Source organism: Rhinatrema bivittatum, chromosome 2 (assembly GCF_901001135.1).
Source record: "Rhinatrema bivittatum chromosome 2, aRhiBiv1.1, whole genome shotgun sequence".
Classification (NCBI taxonomy): Eukaryota; Metazoa; Chordata; class Amphibia; order Gymnophiona; family Rhinatrematidae; genus Rhinatrema; species Rhinatrema bivittatum.
The window spans coordinates 135,976,045-135,983,668 of record NC_042616.1 but is presented as its reverse complement, the minus strand read 5'-3'; positions in this window follow the sequence as shown (position 1 = coordinate 135,983,668).

Sequence of the window (7,624 nt, the reverse complement as noted above, 5' to 3'; positions counted from 1 at the left end):
AGGGCTATGTTAAGGACTTTGTGGCCGTTTGGAAATTGAAAGTTCCTGCCGGAGGCCAATTTACACACAAACTGGGCCACCTATGGGTGCATCGCTGAATCATTCCGGGTTTCGTACATTTACGTTTATCGAACACTTCACTATAGTGCTCCGTCATAGCTTTTAGCGGAGTTGAGTAGCCCCCTCCCATTAGGATAGAATCACAGACAGAGGAGGGAAGGGAAGACGGATAGGTAAGGGGTCCGTATCCGCCAGACACAAAAGGGTCACAATTGCCCCGACTAGAACGCGGTCGCCCGGTATAGAACTGCGAGGCCATTTACTCTCTTTCACACAACAAGAAACCTATTCCCGCTATTATATACTTCACTTATAATTTCCTTTTTATGCGCGTGGCTTTCGGAATACGATTCCTACTAACCCACGGCGTGGGGTGTGATCAAAGCCCCCTCGGTCCGCTTGGGGATGGACCGGTTATTCGCTACTCTTTTTAGCTATTCTTCACTTTTCCCACCATTCCCATAATACTCGCCTGCGGGGTTCTTCCGATCGTCACGAAAGCCTTCTTCCCGGATCACCAGCCCAGAGGTCTCAGAAGAATGTCTGTGGAACGGTCCCCTCAGAAACCTGATCGCTGAACTCAGCGGTGGCCACTCAGCAGGTGCGTCTGGGGGATCGCTCCGCCACCAACCTACCGGACCCACTGGGGGGCTAAAATAGCGTCCCTGGTACCTCCTGGCTGGCTCGCCAAATGTAACCGTCTCTTTTTAGTCAGTAAAGAGGCCCAGACAACTGATCCGTAAAGATAGACTTTTATTGCCAGCAAGATGCAGCTAAGACAAAGGCTCAGTACAACTGCATGCCACGCCCCCTTAGGAGCAAACTTTTATGCACTTTACAACTCTTATCTTTCACACATGCGTTCTGGTTTTTGCTGAACAAACAATTCACAAACTGCTGAATAAGCATTTGCTAGCGTGGTCCTCTAGGAGGTGTAGCTTATGATCATATTATTGTTTCGTCATTTAATTGACGTGTTAGACATTTTACAGCGGCATTCGTATTAATACAATACAAATTATTATTCCAAAATGGAGTTACGTTACGTTACGTGTTAGTGCGCAACTGCGTCACTACGCATTACGTGTCATTTGCGTTGCAAACATTAGTACGTTCAAAATGGCTGTGCGTTTCACTGCTGGCATGATTAGTCGGAAGACTTTCAGTTGTTTCATTCTTCGGGGGGGCCACGAAATTGAACTCCTTCAATATCACATGCGAACATACAAGTATTATTTAAGATATTTGCATACATCATATAGGTAAATACTGTATAAATATATAGTCCCATAATTAAAGTCAAAATATTTTTCTATTTATGTTGTCCATTTTCTTTTTTTCCTGATTGTATTGTTTTGTCCATTCTCTGCTTTCATTTTGTCTCCTAACTAGTATTTTCCTAATTCTCATATCTGCATCCTTTCATCCACCTCTTTGATGTTTATCTCTGCTTTCAGCTCACATATCTCCATTTTTCTTTGCCACTATATTTCTCTTTCCATCTCTACCTATCCCCCTTTTCTATTTTTCCTTCTTCCTCTCACATCTCTCCTTTTTTCTCCCTTCCACCTGCCCTTTTCACCCCAATGACCTTCCATTTTCTGCTGACTGCCTTTCTTCCCTCTAATTTTTTCAGTCTCCCTTCACTCTCTTATTTCCACTTCTGTCTTCCCCCCACCCCACCCCCCACAACAGCCCTTCATCCCTCATTTCTGGCGAACCCATCCTCTGTTCTCATTCAAAGGGGCATGGGATAAACACTGTGGATCCATAAAGTCTAGAGGATGAGAATGAAGAGAAGAGGTTTGGGGGTGGCTTGCAGGAATGACTGCTACTACCTGGTGATTAATACCCTTATTCAATAAACATACACAAGGTTAATGCGACTCCAACATTGCTCTATGCTTCAACGGCAAGAGGAAATGTGGGAAAAAGGATTTGCATTCACGAATAAGCGTGGGAGTAGCTTGCTTGTTGTGGCGGTTACTACCCCAAACCAAATAAGCCTTTCAATGCATATCCAGCTTAGCTCTCTGCTTCAATGGCAGGGGAGAATGAAGATAAGAGGATTTACATTCAGACAACTACCAACAAGGACCGAATTGCATAGTCTGGGTAAACAAATAAGCGTGGGAGTAGCTTGCTTGTTACAGCAGTTATTACCCCAAACCAATTAAGCCTGATACTTCACTTTTAATACATATACAGTGCAGCTCACTGCTTCAACGGCAGGGGGATGAAGAAAAGAGGATTTATATTCAGACAACAATCAACAAGGACTAAATTGCACAGGCTGGGTAAACAAGCGTGGAAGTAGCTTGCTTACTGCGGCGGTTACTACTCCTAACCAATTAGGCTTGATACTTTACTTTGATACAGCTCCCGCACTGCTCTCTACATCAGTGGCGGGCGTGGAAGGAAATTAGAACCAAACAGTTACCAATAAGGGCCCTGACCTCAGCAATCAGAGTAATAGATAAGTATGAGAAAAATAAGTGTGAAAGCTTGCTGGGCAGACTGGATGGGCCGTTTGGTTTCCTTCTGCCTTCATTTTTATGTTTCTATGTTTCTAGGGATGTGAATCGTTTTTTGACGATTTAAAAAAATCGTCCGATATTTTTTAAATCGTCAAAAATCGTTAGAGTGCGCGATACAATAGAAATTCCCCCGATTTATCGTGAAAAATCGTTAATGGGTTAGTGTCCACTAACGGGAGTTATTTGGGGGGAGGGCGGGAAAACCGGCATGCCAAAACAACCCCTAAACTCACCCCGACCCTTTAAAACTAAACCCTTACCTTCCCCCACCCTCCCGAACCCCCCCAAAACTTTTTACGAGTACCTGGTGGTCCAGTGGAAGCCCCGGGACCGATCTCCTGCTCTCGGGCCATCGGCGCCATTTTGGCTGCCACTAATAAAAATGGCGCCGATGGCCCGATTAAAAAAAAACCCACCAACCCTTTAAAAATGACCCCTTTGCTTCCCCCACCCTCCCAAACCCCCCCAAAACCGTTTTAAAATTACCTGGTGGTCCAGTGGGGGCGCGGGGAGCGATCTCTCGCTCTCGGGCCGTCGGCTGCCACTAATAAAAATGGCGCCGATGGCCCTTTGCCCTTACCATGTGACAGGGTATCCGTGCCATTGGCCGGCCCCTGTCACATGGTAGGAGCACTGGATGGCCGGCACCATTTTTAAAGATGGCGCCGGCCATCCAGTGCTCCTACCATGTGACAGGGGCCGGCCAATGGCACGGATACCCTGTCACATGGTAAGGGCAAAGGGCCATCGGCGCCATTTTTATTAGTGGCAGCCGACGGCCCGAGAGCGAGAGATCGCTCCCCGCGCCCCCACTGGACCACCAGGTAATTTTAAAACGGTTTTTGGGGGGGGTTCGGGAAGCAAAGGGGTCATTTTTAAAGGGTCGGGGTGGGTTTTTTGTTTATCGGCTCGGGCGCAGCCGATAAACAAAAAAACAATCGTGCCGGACTATAAAAATTGTAAGATTTGAATCGGAACCGGAACCGAACCGATTCCGGTTCCGATTCACATCTCTAGTTTCTATCCCGTCTGCTGCTCTCCCCATCTCTGATTATTCAGCTGTCCATCCCAATCGGTTCCCCTTTTCCTTCAACCGCCACTCTTACTCCCAGTAGGGTGCAAACTGATGCATCCGCAGAATACAGGATATTCCCTTGATAAAAGCCATACCAAGTATTGCCACTTTTAAAAGGCTGAGTTTCCTCTGTCTCCCTTTTTCCCTGGCAGTAAGTTTAGAGGTAGTGACAACAGGATGGTAGCATGGGCATATGGTAAACACAAACTCCCAGTCTCTGTGACTGCTTCTCCTCCCCTCTTATGCTTCACAATTACAAAGGAACCATGCACCCCAGCAAAATTTCAGCCAAGTATTGGGACATTGGCCTGCCACTTTTCTGTCCTTACTACTGTGTGCCAAGAAACAGAGGAATGAGAAGGAGAGGAGATGAAGATGGAGAGAAACTTGGAAAAGTGCAATAGATACGACTATAGGAAAGAAGGATGAGATGTAGAGGAATCTGGAAAAGGGAACAATGAGTGAGGTGATCAGATTGTATTTATTTTATTTTTTAAAGATTTCTAGTCCATGCCCTCCAAATAGTTTGGCGTGGGTTACAATACCCACATAAACAATATAAAATTGACAAATAGGACATACAAAGTACTACACTTAACTAAACTGTGTTGCGTCCGTTGGTCGCAGTCGGCTGCGACCGCTCTGCCTTACCTCTTTTTCTCCCCGTTCTCTCTCTTTGGGCAAGATGGCTGCCGCTGAGTGCCGAGGGTCTTGCCATTTCCAAACCAGCATGGGCATCCCCATCTGCTATGCTCACTCCCGTGGCCTCCTAGGCGGGAACCTTGGGGGTGGCCCCACTGCATGGCGTCAGTACCTCTGGGTATATCTAGCCTCCGCTTCCGCTACCACCTTGAGTTAGCAAGGACTTTGGTTTAAGCTACTCTGACCGCTCTAAGCTGTACGCTAATCGCTGCTTCACTCCAAGGGCCTTACTCCAGTAGAAGCTCAAGATACCCGCTCCTCGGGGGTCTCTCACTTCCAATTACCCTTCGGGGTCCTCTCTAACTAGACAACCACTCCTCAGGGGTCTTTCTCTCTCTTCTACATTGCAGGATATCGGACCATTGGGTACTCGCTCCTCGAGGGCCTACCAGCCTTTATATCCTGCACCACGGACTTCAGTCCCAACTTTCCACCATCAGGAAGACGCCATAATTTCTGTGAGTACCTCTACGATCCGGTGCTCCAGCTCCACCCACCAGCTGCGACGTTACCCGCACTGCGGGCTTCCGCCTATCGTGAAACATCTGGGTGAGACTTCACATCTGAGCCTGTTGAACGTACTGGCACTTCTTGTTACGGCGGTGGCTGCTGTGCTACCGCCTCACCACCAGGGGTCCCTCTAGGGCTGGCTTTCCTGACAGGCCCAGTCCATCTCCTATGTCCACTCTATGCTCTGGGTGTGCCCTCTTAACCCTGCCTGACAGTTGCCTCGGTGCTTCGGCATCGAGCTCACCTGGGCTCCCTGCTCTAGCCTGCCTTGCGTGGCCTTCTGGCCTATCCTTGCCTTGCCTTGCGTGGCCTTCGGGCCTTTCCTTGCCTTGCCTTGCCTTGCGCGGCCTTCGGGCCTATCCTTGCCTTGCCTTGCCTTGCGCGGCCTTCGGGCCTATCCTTGCCTTGCCTTGCCTTGCGTGGCCTTCGGGCCTATCCTTGCCTTGCCTTGCCTTGCGCGGCCTTCGGGCCTATCCTTGCCTTGCCTTGCCTTGCGTGGCCTTCGGGCCTTTCCTTTCCTTGCCTTGCCTTGTGCGGCCTTTTGGCCTTCTTCCTTGATTTCCATACCTGGCCTACGGGCCTTCCGTGTGTGTGTGTGTGGCCTACGGGCCTTCTGACCTGCCTTGCCCCGCTATTGGTGTGTGGCCTACGGGCCTTCCGTGTGTGTGTGTGTGGCCTACGGGCCTTCTGACCTGCCTTGCCCCGCTATTGGTGTGTGGCCTACGGGCCTTCCGTGTGTGTGTGTGTGGCCTACGGGCCTTCTGACCTGCCTTGCCCCGCTATTGGTGTGTGGCCTACGGGCCTTCCGTGTGTGTGTGTGTGGCCTACGGGCCTTCTGACCTGCCTTGCCCCGCTATTGGTGTGTGGCCTACGGGCCTTCCGTGTGTGTGTGTGTGGCCTACGGGCCTTCTGACCTGCCTTGCCCCGCTATTGGTGTGTGGCCTACGGGCCTTCCGTGTGTGTGTGTGTGTGGCCTACGGGCCTTCTGACCTGCCCTGCCCTGCTTACTGTGCCCTGACCCAGCCTGGATCTTGACACTGCCACTTGCCGCCTGCCCTGACCCAGCCTGTACTTAGACACTGCCACTTGCCGCCTGCCCTGACCCAGCCTGAACCCAGACTCTGATTCTTGCTGCCTGCCCTGACCCAGCCTGGTACCTGACTCTGTTCGAGCTTCCTGTCTCTCTCCACCTGGAGCCACCCTGCTGGGTGGTGTGCACGACTCCTGTCCGGAGCCCAAGCGTAACAGTATGCCGAAGCCATCACATTTTCCAGGGGAAGAGATAAGTCTGTGTCCTGCCGGTGAGTCAACTTTTCACTAATTCAAGATGCCTCCTTCTTTAAAGTTTTATACCTGCAGTTCCTGTCAAACTTTGAATTATCCTAGCTATCAGAACTGTCTAGCCTGTGAACTTGTTGGTCAGGAACACTGGTCATGCAATAACTGCAACAAGAAAAATGTCTCTGTCTATCAGGAGTGTTTGAACTGTCTGGCTCCTAAACCAGGGTGGTGGAAATGCTCCTGTCTCCCGTGTTTGTTACCTCCAGGCAAACCCTGCCCCTGTTGTTCTGCTCTAGGACCAGCTGTGCAATTAGAAAAGGCTATCAGCTCTCCTAACCAGTATTCTGTTTCTGGCTCAACTAAAACAGACATTTTTGCTGGCAGTTTGAGGGTAGAAAAACCCAGGACTTACCTGGCCAAGAAGGCTTCTGTGAGACCAGTGCTAGAGCCTCGGGAACAGGTTTCTCTACAACGGAGAGAGCTGATTAGCTCTAGCAGGGCTCAGCTTCCCACAGCTGCCAAGTGGACACTAACGAGCACCTTCCCTAGACGTCCTAGAACTGCCTGTGCCTTCTCTAAACTGCTCCTCCAGAAACAAAATCAGGAGCATCAGACTTTGGCTCGAGGTATTAAGCCCACGGCAGTACAATCTGTGTCTTCCATGCACACTACCTTTAACCATGCTACTCTGCCATCTGAACCTGCTGCACTACCCCGAGAAGAGCCTGAGTCTGCTGAAACCGGCCCTGCTGCCGTCCTCGGAGGGGTCCGCACCAGCCCTGCTGACAGACTTTCTAACTCTGCCATCTGAGCCTGCCGAACCGGCCCTGCTGCCGTCTTCAGAGGGGTCCGAACCTGCTACAACGCCCTTGGAGGGGTCTGAACCGGCCCTGCTGCCGTCCCTGGAGGGGTCCATACCGGTCCTGCTGACGCCCCCGGAGGGGTCCGAACCAATCCTACTGACAGACTTCCTGAGTCAGCCATCGGAGTCTGCTGAACTGGTCCTGCTGCCACCCCGGGAGGGGTCCATACCGGTCCTGCTGCCACCCCTGGAGGGGTCCATACCGGTCCTGCTGACGCCCCGAGAGGGGTCCGAGCCTGCTACAATGCCCCGAGAGGGGTCCGAGCCTGCTTCATCGCCCCGAAAGGGGTCCGAGCCTGCTTCATCGCCCCGAGAGGGGTCCGAGCCTGCTACAACGCCCCGAGAGGGGTTCGAGCCTGCTTCATCGCCCCGAGAGGGGTCCGAGCCTGCTACAATGCCCCGAGAGGGGTCCGAGCCTGCTTCATCGCCCCGAGAGGGGTCCGAGCCTGCTACAATGCCCCGAGAGGGGTCCGAGCCTGCTTCATCGCCCCGAGAGGGGTCCGAGCTTGCTACAACGCCCCGAGAGGGGTCCGAGCCTGCTACAATGCCCCGAGAGGGGTCCGAGCCTGCTTCATCGCCCCGAGAGGGGTCCGAGCC